Source organism: Notolepis coatsorum (genome assembly GCF_963971535.1).
Source record: "Notolepis coatsorum genome assembly, chromosome: 7".
Lineage (NCBI taxonomy): Eukaryota > Metazoa > Chordata > Actinopteri > Aulopiformes > Paralepididae > Notolepis > Notolepis coatsorum.
This window is the reverse complement of record NC_140171.1, coordinates 171566238-171585099: the sequence shown is the minus strand read 5'-3', so window position 1 is coordinate 171585099 and position 18862 is coordinate 171566238.

The window sequence follows — 18862 nt, the reverse complement described above, 5'->3', positions numbered from 1 at the left end:
TTTTTTTATCTCAGTCATTGTAAAACGAAAGCCTGCAGTGCTTAGCCTCAGCCGAAGTGTAGTAGTTCTAACTTCACTCGGGAGACAAAAGCCAAACATCAATTTGATGCAACAAGCTGGCTCGCGATGCACTATTGTTTACATTTTCCATGGGATTAATGCACGCGGCTCGAGTCGGACTCGTCACATGGAGAAGCTGCACTATTCAACGATAGATGAGATCGATCGAGATACCGTCTTCATGGGTAAGTCGTGTCTTCTTGGCTTTAGAATATCAGTTTGTGTAACGTTACTGTAACCGAATTGAAACAGCATCATAACTCCTACATCGACCATGTCACTTTTCAAAAGGCATGAATGAATGGAAACTTTATTTAACAGATTGCAGAATGGGTACAATATACAGTACGGCTCAATACACATAATTATTAAGGAGATGCAGACCAGATAAAGACTTTCGTCTTGTTTACATCAGGGTCCCCCATTTTCAATTCATAGTGAAATGTATCTTGTGTTATTAGGAGCCCTGCTAAAGTTGGTAGCTAACGTTATATTGATAATGTTTCAATATTATCAGGTTGATATTATTAGGTTGATAATGGTGTCAGTGTTTCAGATAGCAAGGTGGAGATCTTTGTTAACTAGTAGAGCTTTGGTTGAGACAGATTACAGTGCTGTCTCTTAAAACTCAAACAAGTATTGAGCAAGACGAGTTAGTCTGTTGTGTTGTGCGTATTGTATGGGAGGGATAATGATGACTGTGTGTAACTAGGAGGGATATGAGGACTGTGTGTATGTGGCACTGAATTGATGTAAACAAGACGAAAGTCTTTCTCTGGTCTGCTTAACAATTGTGTGTATTGAGCCGTACTGTATTGTACCCATTCTGCAATCTGTTAAATAAAGTTTTCATTCATCATTCATCATTCATTCATGTGTAGAAAGAAGAACTATAACATTCTCATTCTCAAAGACCACAGTCTTAAACACACGCACACACAAAAGATACATGGACTATTGTTATTGGACACAAGCCACACACATGGACCCTGCACTGCACCATAATACACCTGTGATTATAGTATACTTGTTATCACACACACACACACTCTCTCTCTCTCTCTCTCATTCAGTTCTGTTGTGTTAATATAAACCCGCCGTGGTCTCTCTCTGTCTCTCTCTCTCATTCATTCATTCATTGTCTGAATGAAGACTGTCTGAGCTTGTCCCAGTCTGCCAACCACTGCACATCCACAACACAAGAAATAAGCATCTTATATTTGGCAAGAGGAGAAGGCTCAATTGTGCTAGCCTAAGCATAGCTTGTAGGGGTCCACAGATCTGGAACAAGCTTGATGAAAATCTAAAAATGACTAAAACCTTTAAAAAATCACTGAAAGAGGAACTGCTTAAATCATATCTCTAATTAAAAAATTATAACTTAGGAATACAATTGTCTGTATTATGTATCTCTGTTATATGTCAGTTAGTAGGTAGGTGTGTAAACCTACCCACGTTGTATTGTTTTGTTTTGTTTTTTGTTTATTGTTTTGTTGTTTATATTCTGTTTGTATCTGTGTTCAGGCTCCCTCCAAAAGCTTTAAATAGCTTCTTGGGAGACCTGGCACATGCACACAATTTGCGACATTGTTATATCACATGAGGATATGGCTGACCTTCGAAGCTTTTTTTGGCAATCGAAGCTTCGGGGCCGAGCTTCGATTTTAATTCGAAGCTTCGAGAGAGAAAAAAAAAAAAAAAAAAAAAAATGTATCTTATGTTGTGGGACTTGTACAGCACTTTCGTAAACGTTGTTGTTTTTAAATGTGCTCTATAAATAAAGTGGTTGGATTAATTAATTAAGTAGCCCCTTTCGTGACTGTGACGCATCCAACAAGGTTTCACTCGGCTGTGTGATTTAATTCAAGGTGGATCGCTGTTGTCGTTTGAACAACTTCAGATTTCATGGGAACTACCAATCCCCCAAATCAAGAATGTTTAAGATGAATGAAGTAAGATTTTGATTATTTGAAATATGGCCTGTGTAGACTAAACTATGCACAGAATTATGTCAGTCTACAAGGTCCGGATTCTACATGGTCCGGCAATGTAGACCTTGTAGACTCCACTACAGACCAATTATCAGTGAATGTTCATGCATTTTTAAGAAGGGCTACTTCCACAAAAAAACAAAGAACTCACCAAAACATCTCAGTAGCACCTTATCTAAATGTTATATTTCATATATGGAGATTCATATTTATTTATGTATTGCATGCATTTCTACATTTTATTTCCTATTTTGTTTATTCATCCCAGTATCTTTCTTTCTTATGTGTGGAATTCTACAAGGTGCGCGCACACACACACACACACACACACACACACACCTACACACACACACACACACACACACACACACACACACACTTACATTTAGTCATTTAGCTGACGCTTTTATCCAAAGCGACTTACAAGTTCTGTACGACAAGACAGCAAGAAGGGTACAACTCTATCAGCTGAGTAACAATGTTCATCAAAGTGTTGCGTGTTACAGTGTAGGTTAGTATATTAGGACAAGTGCATGACAGTAAGGTTAGTCACGGTTAGATTTTTTTTTTTTTTTTTATCATTTCAGATAACGGTTGAAGAAGTGAGTCTTTAGTCGACGGCAAAAGATTGGACGGGATTCGGCTGTCCTAACTGGGATGGGTAGTTCACACACACACACACACACACACACACACACACACACACACACACACACACATACACACCTACACAAATCGAAGTAAAAAAAAAAAAAAAATGAATTTTTTTTTGATTTTTTTTTTTTTTTTTTTTAACGTCGATTTTTTTTTTATGTTCGAAGCTTGTGCCATCGAATCGAACGTTCGAAGCTTCGAAGCATTTAAGACAGCCCTAGAGGATACTCACATGTAATGTATCGTGTATGTGTGAATAAATTCATTCATTCATTCATTGTCCTTGTGTTACATAAAACCCATCTGTGGCCTCATGCAGAGGAAGGTGGTAAATACATGCTAGATATTCCAATGTACAGTTTTGCATACCATTGACTCAGAATGGTCTGTGTTATTGAAATCGTCACAGCAGTATAGTTTGTGTATACTTCAGAAGTATGATATTTAAACATGGTCCCCAAAATGAATAGAAGCGAATGAGGAGCCTGACACCTGGGAGGAATGGGGGTGTTGCAGCGTTGGGGATGTTTAAAAAATATTATTTAATATATAATATAATATAATAATTTGTGCTTCACCAAAAAATTTGGTCAGCAGCCTCCACTGGTGTGCACTGGAGGCTTCAAGTAGCCTATGCCTTTTTCATGTTTATATGTTACCCTCAGCTCGGAACTAGGCAAAATCTGCATATGGCTCGCTGATAACAAACTATCATTACACATGGGCAAAACAGAGTCCATTCTCTTCGGTTCAAATAACAAACTCAGCAAGACCGACGGCTTCGCAGTTGCAGTGGGTGACAATATTGTCACAAGGAAAGATGAAATTACCTACCTGGGTTCCATCCTAGAGGCAAATCTTTCCTGTGACAAAACGGCATCCAATGTAATAAAAAAAGTCAACCAACAAACTAGATTCTTGTACCGGATCTCCTCTCTGGTAAACAAGAATACCCTGAAGACTCTGGCAGGAGCACTCATTCAAGGCTACTACGACTATGCTTGCACCTCATGGTACCAAAGCACCTCAAAGGCGCTAAAAACTAAATTACAAACATCACAAAACAAACTGGTCAGACTACTACTTGACCTTACCCCCAGAACCCACCTCACCCCGGACCACTTTGACAACCTAGGATGGCTTAGAGTAGACGACAGAGTACAGCAACTTGCAATGGGCCTGGTCTACAAGATACACTATACGACTAAGGTACCCATGTACATGTCAAAATACTTCCCAAAGGTCAGTGAATACCACAACCACGACAGCAGAGGAAGCTCAACAAATCATGTTAAACCCAGATTCGGCTCAAACAAGGGACTAAACACGTTTAGCAATTATGCTACATCAATGTGGAACGCCCTACCCAAAGCTGTAAAGGAATGTGAATCACTACCCACATTCAAAACCGCTCTAAAAGAGCACCTACGGGAGGCTGCAATTCGAAACTGGTCACCGTAAATGCCCAAAACCCCCACCACCTCCTAATAGACAGTCTCCTCCCCACCGCATGTATATATTCCCTCCCCGCCATATGGATATTTCTCTCCCACCCACCCACCCCCTCCTAATGTACAGTCCCCTCCCCATCATATGTATATACTCTGTCAGGATCTAGGGGTAACAGTACTATATATTTGAATACCGTTTATGTCACAAATGTATCAGTACTAAATACCTATATGTCCCTATGCCATAAATATCATGTATGTTGTGTATGTCATAAATGTCTATATGAATTGAAAATGGGGGACCCTGATGGAAACAAGACAAACGTCTTTTTCAGGTCTGCATTCCCTTAACAATTGTGTGTATTGAGCCGTACTGTATTGTACCCATTCTGCAATCTGTTAAATAAAGTTCTCATTCATTCATTTCACTACTTTTTAAAAACGGAGCTCACTTTTGCTGGTTGGTTGTCCCCAAAACTAAGATGGCGGCGGTCTCATGACGTCAGAGTGTCTTGTGTGTGCATGTGTGTGTGTTAGAAAGAGAGTAGTTGAGCCTTGTGTGATCTAATCTCCTCCATACTCATGTGTATAAAGTGATGCCAGCCTCCTCAGTCTCTCTGATCATGTTAGTACAGTAATTGATTGATTGAAAACTTTATTAACCGATTGCAGAATGGGTACAATACAGTACAGCTCAACAATACACACAATTGTTAAGGGGATGCAGACCAGAGAAAGACTTTTGTCTTATTTACATCAGGGTCCCCCATTTAACTAGGCTGCACTAGTCTCTCTGATCATGTTAGTACAGTAACTAGGCTGCACTAGTCTCTCTGGTCATGTTAGTACAGTAACTAGGCTGCACTAGTCTCTCTGATCATGTTAGTACAGTAACTAGGCTGCACGTCTCTCTGATCATGTTAGTACAGTAACTAGGCTGCACTAGTCTCTCTGATCATGTTAGTACAGTAACTAGGCTGCACTAGTCTCTCTGATCATGTTAGTACAGTAACTAGGCTGCACTAGTCTCTCTGATCATGTTAGTACAGTAACTAGGCTGCACTAGTCTCTCTGATCATGTTAGTACAGTAACTAGGCTGCACTAGTCTCTCTGATCATGTTAGTACAGTAACTAGGCTGCACAGCCGACAAACATAGTTGCTGCCTAAACAATATCCAGGTAAGATGGCGGACGGTTATCCCATGGTTTATGGCGTAATGTCGCATCTAATGTTTTATTTATGGCAGCACCGCTGGTCTAACTGTTGGGTACATTATTATTAAGGGTTAGGCAATTGTGAAATACCGTAATCACAAACGGGAACATATTGATCAAAGAATAATGTCCAAAGGACCTTCTGATTAAACAAACCTGCTTTGTGTTTCTTCATCTCACTTTCACAACACTCTGAAGTTTACGGCCAGTCTCGACTCCTCCTTAGTTCAAATGTGTCTCCAGCAGCTGCAGTTAGTCCGTTCTTTACACGATCACTGCATCTAGATCTGTTCAGAGAGTTAACGTTAGAGATTAGCAGCATTAGCTCGTTATAGCAGCAGACAACGACAACGAGGTGAAGCATGGAGTGTGGTGCCCCTGGTGGCTAGGACGAGACATTGCATGGCATTTCCGTATTTCCTGGTGACGTCAGGGAGGGCTGGACCAATCAGCTACGTCTGCGTCACGCGGCACCCCACGCCCCGCCCCTTTGGAAATAAACAGCCAATAGCTGCCTCACACGGGGCAAGCCTGTGGCCGCGACAGACCGCGCGCTGATTGGCGGAGAGGGGACGTCACTCCACATTGGGCCTAGCCCCTCCCCCCTGACCAGGCTCGGTTGAGACGTGCGGTTGGAGAGAGTGCGAGAGAGAGGGATGATGAATGAATGAATGAATGAATGAATGAATGAATGAATGAATGAATGAATGAATGAATGAATGAATGAATGATGAATGAATGAAAACTTTATTTAACAGATTGCAGAATGGGTACAATACAGTACGGCCCAATACACACAATTGTTAAGGGTTTGATTGATTGATTGATTGATTGAAAAGTTTATTAACAGATTGCAGAATGGGTACAATACAGTACGCCTGTTACTGTTCCGCAACTGTAGTTACTTCCGGAGTAGGCCTGATTGGCCCCGACAGGCACGTGACAGGCGCGGCCACGCCCCGCGGCAGCCTCAGGACGCGCAACGAGGCTGCTGAGAGCTGTCGCACGGAAATAGGCTGTCTATTGCCATTCTCTAAGACAAACTCTAACCTTAACCAGCTCCTTAACAGCGCCTAAACTTAACCCTTTAACCTTAAGCAACTCCGAAACTATGCCTAACCTTAACCATGCCTAACCTTAACCATAAGGCATAACCAACTCCGAAAGAATATTGCCATTCTCTAAGACAAACTAACCTTAACCAGCTCCTTAACAGCGCCTAAACTTAACCTTTCCATAACCAACTCCGAAACAATGCCTAACCTTAACCAACTCCGAAACAATGCTTAAAGTTAACATGCCTAAACTTAACGGCGAACGAATGCAAGTTAAAAAAAAAATAAAAAAATTGAAGGGTATCGAACTCGCCAGCAACGGACGGTAGGATCCACACCAATGCAGCGCTGCCAATTGAGCTATTTCTGGATAGTGAAAAAGGGAGTATTACTGCTACATAATGCTGCCGCGGAGCGTGCCGCGCGGCAGAGAAAGTTGCGCGTTGTAGTGATTGTTAATGGTACATAATTCACCCACGGAACTATTGTTAGGAACAAGAGTTCCGCCCGAACATTATATGAGGTGGCACTTCCTGCCACCACACGAGTCGTTCTGCACGCAACGGAGCAGTAGCTTGTTGTATTTTGTGTATTGAATAAAAGCTGTTCGCTCTACCGAGCTACCGTCTCCGACTCCCATCTCTCGGCACTACACTGGTGACCCCGACATTGGTCTCGCTGAAGTATCAGGGACCGAACCGAACATGGCAAACGATGCCGTTATTATTCGATTGCCGGAGTTTTGGGAGCATTCTGCGGCGGCGTGGTTCGCGCAAACAGAGGCGCAGTTCGCCCTACGAGGGGTTGACGACGACGCCGCGAGATATTACCACGTCGTCTCGAGCCTCGGGAGCACGACAGCGGCGAGGACGGTAGGCTTCATAACAGCTCCGCCTGCCCGGTATAAATATGAGGCGTTTAAGACGCACCTACTCAGGATTTTTGAGTTGTCACCGTCTGAGCGGGCCCGACGCTTGCTGGATATACGTGGCTTGGGAGACAGCAAGCCGTCGGCGCATATGGAGATGATGCTGAACCTGCTGGGCGCCGAGCAGCCGAACTTTTTATTTAAAGAGCTGTTCCTCAGGCACATGCCGCCACGGGTACAGACGGCACTGGCCAATACAAACATTGTGGATCCCCGTGCTCTGGCAGAGGAGGCAGATCGCTTCTACCTGGCCACTCGACACTTTGCCCCAGGGCTAATAGCCTCGACATGCGGTTACACGCCGCAGGGGGGAGGGGCGAGGAAGATCAGGAGCAGCGCTGCCGCAGGCCGGTGTTATTACCACGCACGTTTCGGCGCGAGGGCGACAAGATGCCGTTCCCCTTGCACTTTCGGCATAACGCATAAACGCAGACACCTGCGCCCAGTAGCAGCGGTGAGCGCAGGTATGTCGAACCGGCTGCTTTTCATTAGAGACACACTCTCCGGTTGCAAATTCCTCTGCGACACCGGAGCTCAGAGGAGCGTCCTGCCAGCTACGAAAGAGGACATCGCCGGCGATGATAGAGGTCCACGCCTGACGACCGCCAACGATACCCCTATCCGCACCTACGGTACAAGGACCGTGGAACTGTGTTTTGGGGGCCAGCGGTTCACATGGGACTGCATCACGGCCGACATTTCGTTCCCACTACTGGGGGCAGATTTCCTGGGTGCACACGGTCTCCTCGTGGACATTAGACATGGCCGCCTAATAAACGCACAGACACGGGCTTCGTTGGCATGTGTCCGCGATGAGGCGACATACGGCGGCCTTCTTACAGCTTTCACCGACCACGAACCCCTCACGTTTTCTGGGTCAAAGGTAGCGGAGCCATGGTCGGCACGACAACAGCTCACGTACGATTCCGAGTGCGCCGCGAGACACGTCGCCGAGAAGCCCAACGTCGTCGTCGGAGCTGTACAGCCGGACCTCGACTACGTCAACAGGGGCTCGGAACAGGCCTCCGACCACGACATCCAGGCCCTCGGGACTGCAGATTCCGGTCTACGCCGGGAGGACGTCGCGATTGGTCACTCGGGTCCGACGCTGCTGAAGGACCTATCCACCGGACACCCTAGCCCACAGGCCCCTGAGGACTGGCGAAGGCTCGCCTTTGAGGTGGGGTACAACCACCACAAGATGGAACCCGCCCACGTAGACATTTCCCAGCCCGTAGAGCTGGCCCTCTCCCCCCGCCGAGGCCGTGCGCCGCTACCCCGGGACCCGCCAACGACGGGGCCGCCGTTGGCCTCGTCGACGTCTGTGCCCCCGGGTGTCGGGGAGGACACGGGCGCTTGCGCCGCCCCTACCTCCCCGCCCCTGGCTTTCCGCACTCACCGTGGCCGGTTCATGCCCCCGGGCGCCGTGGAGGGCGCGAGCGCTTGCACCGCGCCCCCGGTGGTCCGCTCACGCCGCGGCCGGGTCGTTGACTCTCCCCGCCGTGGAGATTTTGACCATGGTTGAATTCTGGGGGGGCTTGTGTAGTGATTGTTAATGGTACATAATTCACCCACGGAACTATTGTTAGGAACAAGAGTTCCGCCCGAACATTATATGAGGTGGCACTTCCTGCCACCACACGAGTCGTTCTGCACGCAACGGAGCAGTAGCTTGTTGTATTTTGTGTATTGAATAAAAGCTGTTCGCTCTACCGAGCTACCGTCTCCGACTCCCATCTCTCGGCACTACAGCGTCCTGAGGCTGCCGCGGGGCGTGGCCGCGCCTGTCACGTGCCTGTCGGGGCCAATCAGGGCCTACCCCGGAAGTAACTTACAGTTGCGGAACAGTAACAGGCGTACAGTACAGCTCAATACATACAATTGTTAAGAGGATGCAGACCTGAGAAAGACTTTCGTCTTGTTTCCATCAGGGTCCCCCATTTTCAATTCATCATATAACATACACAACATACAGATAGACAGTACTGCTACATCTATACATTTATGACATACCAGATTTTCAAACACAGTACTGTTTGTGATACTAAAAAAAACCAGAAAAAGAGTGTATATACATTTGACATAGAAACTGTGCATTGGGGGAGGTTGGGTAGGTGGGGTGGGGCTGTACATTGGAGGTGGGGGGGGACACTGTACATTGGAATACTGACATACATTTGACATAGAAACTGTACATTGGAGGAGGTTGGGTAGGTGGAGTGGGGTTGGGTGGGGCTGTACATTGGAATACTGACAAAGCCATGCTTGGTCTTTATTGTACAACTGGGTTAGGACATTTGTAGGGGCCAGTTTTGAATTGCAGTCTCCCGTAGGTGTTCTTTGAGAGTGTTTTTGAAGGTGGGTAGTGATTCACATTCCTTTACAGCTTTGGGTAGGGCGTTCCACATTGTTGTGGCATAATTGCGAAACGTGTTTAGTCCCTTGTTTGAGCCGAATCTGGTTTTACATGATTAGTGGAGCTCCCTCTGGTGTTGTGGTCGTGGTATTCACTGACCTTTGGGAAGTATTTTGACATGTACATGGGTACCTTGGTCGTGTAGTGTATCTTGTAGACCAGGCCCATTGCAAGTTGCTGTACTCTGTCGTCTACTCTAAGCCATCCTAGGTTGGCAAAGTGTGCAGGGGTGAGGTGGGTTCTAGGAGTCAGGTCAAGCAGTAGTCTGACTAGTTTGTTTTGAGATGTTTGTAATTTGGTTTTTAGTGCCTTTGAGGTGCTTTGGTACCATGAGGTGCAAGCATAGTCGTAGTACCCTTGAATGAGTGCTCCTGCCAGAGTCTTCAGGGTATTCTTGTTTACCAGGGAGGAGATCCGGTACCAGATAAAGACGTTTGTCTTGTTTACATCAGGGTCCCCCATTTTAATTCATAGTGACATTTATGACATACACAACATACATGACATTTATGGCATAGGGACATACATGACATACAAGTATTTAGTACTGTTACATTTGTGACATACGATATGCAAATATACAGTACTGTTACCCATAGATCCTGACAGAGTATATGATGGGGAGGGGACTGTACATTAGGAGGGGGTGGGTGGGTGGGTGGGAGAGAAATATACATGCAGTGGGGAGGAGACTGTCTATTAGGAGGTGGTGGGGGGGTTTGGACATTTGAACTGCAACCTCTGTATGAAAAGTGCTATACAAATAAAGTTATTATTATTATTATTATTATTATTTACGGTGGCCAGTTTCGAATTGCAGCCTCCCGTAGGTTTTTGAATGTGGGTTTACAGCTTTGGGTAGGGCGTTCCACATTGATGTGGCATAATTGCGAAACGTGTTTAGTCCCTTGTTTGAGCCGAATCTGGGTTTAACATGATTTGTTGAGCTTCCTCTGGTGTTGTGGTCGTGGTATTCACTGACCTTGATTTGATTGATTGTATGTCATAAATGTCCTGATGAATTGAAAATGGGGGACCCCGATGTAAACAAAAACGAAAGTATTTTTCTGGTCTGCATCCTCTTAGTATTGTACCCATTCTGCAATCTGTTAATACGTTTTCAATCAATCAATCAATAACGACAACCATAAGCATCCTTCCTCCAGAAATCAACCAATCCTGGGCACTCCCATACCATATGAAAAAAGGTACACAAGGCGTTTTTGTGTGCACAGAGCGCTTTTAGGTGATGGTATGGCTTTCTTTATGTAATATGCATGGAGTAAAGTATGTCCTATGTATAAAATCAAAATGGATGACTTGGTGGTTGGGAATTCTGGAGGATAGCAAAATGTTTTGCCAGATTAATAGCCCATTTAGACTGCTGCTATTGAATGGTATATCCACACTGGCACACTCTATCAATGGGTAGAGGCTTTGAAGAAGTCTTTGCCAACATGGCGTAAACCGTTGAGACCAGACCCCTGGGTCTGGTAAATATTGTGTTTAATGGTTGGGTACCTAATTGACTATCCCAAGGTACACCATTGCTGTGCGCAATAGAAGCTAGAAGAAAGTGCCAGGTGAATTAAAGTGTTTCTGAATGTCTTGGAATGAGCAGAGACCCTCTACCCCAAACAAATCAGCAAGTGTAAGAACTCCCTTATTACACCACTGGGGGGCAGTATTGGACGCCTCCCAACTGGAGACCAGTGTTATCATGGGCGATTGAAGGTTTGATTGATTGATTGATTGATTGAAAAGTTTATTAACAGATTGCAGAATGGGTACAGTACAGTACAGCTCAGTACATACAATTGTTAAGGGGATGCAGACCAGAGAAAGACTTTCGTCTTGTTTACATTCATCATAACATATATGACATACATGACATACAGATAGACAGTACTGCTACATCTATACATTTATGACATATCAGATTTGCAAATACAGTACTGTTTGTGATACAAAAGTGTCCAGAAAAAGAGTGTACATTTGGCGTAGAAACTGTACATTGGAGGAGGTTGGGTGGGTGGGGTGGGGTGGGTGGGTGAGGGCTGTACATTGGAGGTGGGGGGGGTTGGTTAGGGGACACATACACATTTTACACTGTACATTGGAATACTGACAAAGCCTTACTTGGTCATTTACTGTACAACTAGGTTAGGACATTTGTAGGGGCCAGTTTCGAATTGCAGTCTCACGTAGGTGTTTTTTGAGAGTGTTTTTGAAAGTGGGTACAAATTTGGTGTCATTTTCCTGAGATTTTCTGCAAGACTGCGAACTGAGATTAGCTCAATAATGATGGAGCCAAATTAGTTTTTTGATTGTTTGATAGATATATTGGAATAGATTACATATTGTAATTGTAACCTATGAGGGCCGTACAGAATTTCCCTCTATATAGGGTGCCAGGACACCAATAGTACCATTGGAAGGTTGGTAGTCCCGATCCACCTTCACCTTTTTCCCTCTGGAGGGTTGAAAGTTTGAGTCTGCCAGAGGGAGCATGGAGCTTGTCACATACCAAAGTCTAATGACTATATAGAATATAAGCTGGAGCGGGCTGTATGTGAAAACCAGACCCTCCAGTAGTGCATTAAGCACAGTCCCGGGCAGGTAAGAAATAAACAAGGCGTTTTCCAAATAGTAAATGATATTTATTATAACCCAAAAGAGGGGAATTGAACTCACAACAAATAGACAAACAGGGAAAAGGGTAATGGGAGAACAAACAAGGTAAATATAATAGAGGTAAGCACAAGCCCTAGTGACCTAGTGTCACAGGACACAACCATAAGCCATGTGGTTGGCAGTCTGGGAATCACCCAGCACATGTACACAACGTGCACAGCCCAATATATATATAGGTCCACTTAATAGTGGAAAATAGGCACAGAGGCCAACAAGATATATAATTACTTAGGTGTGGCAAAGATAGGCAGAAGGCCCAATACATATATATATATATATTAACCAATTCCACACGGGTGGCAAGTGGCACAGAGGCCACAATATACATATATATATACACTTACCTGGTAGCAACACCAACAGACACAATGCCTACCAGGTAAGTAGTGTGAACGTGAGAACACACTAATCACAATAAGGCCAACACAAGATCAAACCCACACAATAATGGAAGTATTATGATAATTTCCACAAATGAACAGTGGCAAATCATGGGCAACCTCCAACTCTATGGTCACTGGCAAATGACAGAGAGAGGCGCCAGGATGTCTTCTTCTTCTTCTTCTTCTTCTTCTTCTTCGTCTAAATGGTGTTTTACGGCGGACGGCCACCAAAATTGGGGCATTTACCGCCACCTACCGACCCGGCGATCGGGCCAGTCTTCCAGTCTCCCCTCTCTAACCACTAGTCTAACTAACTACCTAACCTACAAACACCTTCCTACAACCACACTGTTCACCATCCCTATAAACCTACATCTACATTATACTACATATCCCACTCTCTGACTCATGTATATTTCAACTTTCTATCTAACTTCCAATTCTGACCCTTTCCCTCAGACCCTATCATACACCCCCACATTCCTCAAAACCCCATCACCACCCTCGCCTTCTGTGATACCCCGCCCGAATAAAGCACCCTATGCACCTCCTCCCACCCCAGCCCCTCTACTCCCAAATGACTCACTGCTGCCTTCACTACCACCTGAACCTTTGCAGTCCTAGATGTAACCCCGAAAGCACTATTAATCACCTCAGCTATAAAAAACACAAGCGCCTTCTTCTCCACTAATATCCTACCAGCCATCTGCCTATCCACCTCACCGACCACTACCTCCCTCGCCTCCCGCCCCCTGGCCTCTCCACCTTGTCCCCCCTCCGCCCTCGCTGCCTGAGCATAATGAGAGCCAACCTTCCACTCTCACCTTCTGGACATTAGTCTCCCTCCTCATGACCTCACAATCCCCAGAAGCCACATTATGCTCCCCACCACAGCTACAACACCTAGGCTTCACCTCCCTGCAATCCCCATACTCATGGTCCCCCCCGGCGCCAGGATGTGTGTCATCTCCCACTCTATATCCACTCATCTCCACTGCCTGTCTGAAAGTGCACCAACCAGGTGCAACCAATCCAATCAGGGAGATGAGTGGCATCTGCGAAACAGAAACAGGAGATCAGGAGATGACACAACATCACACATACAAAACAACACATTAAATATACTAACCTGATGTTACATGGTGTTAAAATATATGGGAATAATGATAATGAACAACCCACGTACGTGACAGAGCTGAAAACGCTAATTTGTGGAAGAATATTAATTTTAATATATGAAAAAGAGAATGGAATTAGAGGGGATAACCCTGCATGGACTATAACGCATATTATGACCATCCTCTGCACCTTTGTGTATACGGTTTACTTTGTCATATTTTATATTGCTTATATTGATTGTAACTTATATTATGACCAATAGGGTATACAGACCATCATCTGCACCTCTGTGTATATGGTTTATTTTATTAAAATTGTATATTTAGATTTAATTCGTTTATTGCCTATATATATTACTCTCCTATTACCGTGAGCATTATCTGTACCCCTCCTGCTGCTATGACGACTGAATCTCCCAAAGGGGATCACTAAAGGAATATCCTGTCCAGTCCAGAGGATATAATGTTTTCCCCTCTGCATGGGTGAGACCTGTTTGCTGCCATCTCCACAGTGACCTCTTTGAAGTGTAAGAGAAGGGGAGCCATGTTTTTATTTACTTGAAATAGTGCATGTATGGCTGTGTACATAGACGCCTGCGCAATAGAGCACGGGAAGCAGCTGCTCTACGACTATTGAACATGGGGGGGCAAACGTCTGATTTTGCTCCCCCACTTTTTGATCATATGAAAAATATGATATACCCCCCCCCTCCCATATATAAATCTAACCATAACTACGTAATTTCAATCAAATTAATAATACGCAATGACACTTAATAGCAAGTTTTTAAGTTTCCAAAGATTGCGACCCCCCCCCCCCCTGCTCCCCCATATGGTTTGATCCAGTGCCTCTCCAAGTCCAACCCCCAGCAGAGCAGACAGTAGTGGCGCACGGCGCTGGCGCTGCAGGTAGGCTGAGTGTAAATTCAAAGGCCACAGAAGTGTGTCATTTGGTGGCAGGCAGGATTTTCCAGTAAGTTGTTTATGATTGTTAAGATTATTTATGTTAGACATGTCGTTTACTATTGAGTGGTAGAGGTTCTACCACGCAATACAATAAAAGTGTTTCACATCCCGAAATGCCATCTGGTCATACCAATAATAATAATAATAATAACAAAGTGTCCCTCTGGTTGGCATTAGCTTTAGTGCTAGCCGCTAGCTAACGTTGTCATATATCTAGATATGTGGTGTCGTCTGCTGGATAACGTTGACTTCGTTCGCGAGCAGGGCCGGATTAACGACGGCCGCGGCCCGTGGGCCTTTAGTGATTTTTTTTTTTTTTTTTTTTTTATAATAATAATAATGCAATAAAAGTCTGAAAATGAAGGGATTATGTCCATGAGTGTCATTTTTAGAAATTAAGGCCTGCCTCTTATATAAGCCTCTCTAATAAAGGCCTGGTGCTCTTTGCAGCTGAGGTAAATAGAAGACCCGTCCTATATTTGAGGATTTACGGTAAATCAAGATGTTCAATTATCTTAAGGTACAATACCTGAAATGAAAATGTGTGTGTCCAGCCAACCAGGTAACATGGCAGAAAAAAGAAAGAATACAGACATCGGAGCATTTTTCAGTACACCAAAACGCAAAGTAAGAACCCTAGTAGCCTAATAGCTCAAAGACTTAAAGGGCGGGCTCCACAAATAATGGATTGCACGGTGTTAATTGCACCTTTACTTACAATTCATTATGAATTGTAAATGGGGGACCCTGATGTAAACAAAACAAAAGTCTTTCTCTGGTCTGCAATCCCTTAACAATTGTGTGTATTGAGCCGTACTATATTGTACCCATTCTGCAATATGTTAATAACATTTTTAATCAATCAATAACAGATTGCAGAATGGGTACAGTACAGTACGGCTCAATACACACACTTGTTAAGGGGATGCAGACCAGAGAAAGACTTTCGTCTTGTTTACATCAGGGTTCCCCATTTTCAATTCATAATGAATTGTAAGTAAGGGTGCAATAGAAATGTTTCATAATGATGTTCAGTGTATTCATAAGTGTATTGCTCTCCTTAATGTAGAATGATATGGTGACTGTACAGACTCAGGAAGGAGAGAAAGAGACCAAAGAGTTACAGGTAGTGGAAATATCAGACAGTCAGCTTAAAGTGTAGGATAACATAACAAATTAAGACACAAATACTTGGATTATATATCCCCCCCTCTCTCCCTTTCTTTACAGAGTAGCATAATGATTGTGTATTCAAACCGGTTCAGTGTATTCATAAGTGTATTGCTCTCCTTAATGTAGAATGATATGGTGACTGTGCAGACTCAGGGAGGAGGCAGAGAAGGAGAGAAAGAGACCCAAGAGTTACAGGTAATGGAAATATCAGACAGCTTAAAGTGTAGGATAACATAACAAATTAAGACACAAAATAGGCTATATTTACAGCAGACCCTGTTATTGTTCCTTGTTGGTATTTTTTCTCTCTTTCTTATTAAAAACGTGGCCTATTTGAAAGGAGATTGATTTAATAAAAATAAAAGAACAAAAAAAATATATACAGTATATATACAGTATATAAATATATATATATTAATATATTATTATTATTATAGTAATTGGCTATCATACTGCAATATAAACTGAGTTTTATAGTGAAAAGAGCAGCTTTATTGGTCAAGATTGAAGGCTCTATATTGCAGGAAATTGCACGTACAGGTTCATTAAATGAAAAAAATATCTGCCGTGGAGGGGGTCGTGCCCCTCCAAACCACCCCTTGCATGTTACAAAAAAAAAAAAAAAAAAAAAAATTATAATTATAATTATAATAAAAAAAAAATATATATATATATATTGCACCCCCACTTTCAACTATAACTAGGCGGCCATGGCTGTGTATGACAGTATACTAAAGTAACTATATCAGACATTACAAGTTCTGCAAATAAGGTCAACCTAAGGTCAGTCTGTCTACTTCAAAGACACGAAACAGCAAACACACACACCTTCTATAGGCCTATAATGGGGAAATGGCAGATTTGAGTGGTGAACAGTAAAAATGACAAACTTTACTATTTTTCTCAGAGATGAAACCCTAACATTACAGAATGCATGATTATTATTTGTAATGGCTATGAGATTAAAACATGTGGTTTTAATGGGAGTTAATGGGACATTTATGTCCTCAAATTACTTAAGAATTATTACAGAATTGTAAATCTGCTACACAAAAACGAATAATGCATCAAAGTCAATATTTTGTCTAATCTTTGACATATCCAAGACTGATGAGACCGGTGGTTGCTCTCTAGTGGTTAATGTAGCGCAGTACTGGAGGCAAGCGCTACCGGAGTCTCATGGCCAGTACAGAGAGACTCAGAAGGAGCTTCTATGCCCAGGGCCCAGGAGTTCAAAACTTTTAATCCCTATCTGATCCGATCCCATTTTTAAATCCCATTTTTTGTGATCCAGGATCAGACAACTCGGACAGATTTTGTCCCGGTATTTCAAAGCAATCCAGGATAGGATCACCCTGATCCAGATTGAGACTTTTCAAGATTACTAGATCCGAATATCAGTGCTTTAATCCTACCGATCTCCGATGGGAAAAAAGGAAGACAAGGACCACATTGCAGAGACATCTATAATGTCTAATTATATTGTTAAATACATAAAGGACATCAAATCATAATGGAATTGTAATTCTTTTTTAAAAAGACTCCCACTAGGGTAACATAAAAAACTTGATTCAAAGTGTAGCAGGGTGGATTATCCCTGCTTCATGGGAACGGGTGTGCACAGCCACTGGGTAGCGGGACGCAGTAGAGCTCCGTCTGACTGCACCCTCGTCTTTGGGCCTGGAGCGTCAAACTGGAGGCCGGCAGTGGGAGTGGATGGGGCCCGGGATTTACCAACCTGGTTTGGTACTCTGGTCTTCCTCGCCTCTCCGGGGCGGTCAGCAGTACTCCCCAACTCCCTCTCACTTCCCCCAATACCTCCGTTAGCCCTCCCACACCTAGTGACTGATAGATGAATAAATAGATTCGTTCCTCCCGCAAGCAGTACCCTCCCTCGATGACCACTAGAGACCTTAATGACTGGAAGGGGAAAGGGTTAAATAATAATAATATTACCCGCATCAAAAAGGGTTAGGGTTAGGCTCAGTAAAAGACACACACACCGTGCTCCCATTCAGTTTGTTATTATTACACAATTGTTATTGTTACACAATAATTACAGTCTGATATTTATGTGATTACGCCCTAGGCACCAAGTGCTCTCGCTGTAAACAGACTAAGTGCTGCCCACGTCTGGGCTAGACACAGTACTAATACCTTCCCTAAGGGTTTACATATACTGTTCTAGTACTCCCAAATATGGGGGGAGAAGGGAGGACAAGGGGAAGGAATAAAAGGGTTCACTGAATAGGAATTTAATATGGATAAACATGCACGTTATTACACTTAAATAAAATGAAAAGGTGGGCCCACTTTACCAAACAAAAGTCCTAGCTAAAGCCGGCTTCTAATGTTTGGGCCTCAATCTCACCACCACTCGTCCGTGGGTAGTAAGATAGCCGACGCGCGCTCTCGTCACAAGAGCAGCAAGATGGGGTAGGCAGGGGGGCAGTAGCAGGTTGGAGAAGCGTGCTGTGTTGTGGCGACCTCTGCTGGAGAGGCGGCGTCCTCTGCTCCGTCGAACCGAAGCCTGCTGCTGGTCTGCTGAGCTGCCGGTGCTGACAAGCTGCTGGTAGGCGAGCTGGGTTGGCGCGCGTGCTAATCTGAAGGCTACCTTAACTGAAGCTACTCTGTGGGTCTGAGAAGGCCCTCCTGCTAACGAACATGCAGCCAGCGCACGGTGCCTCTAACCACCAGCTCTCTTCAGGCGACGCTTGCCGTGGGTACCTCGCTGGAGGGGATACAGTTAGCATTAGC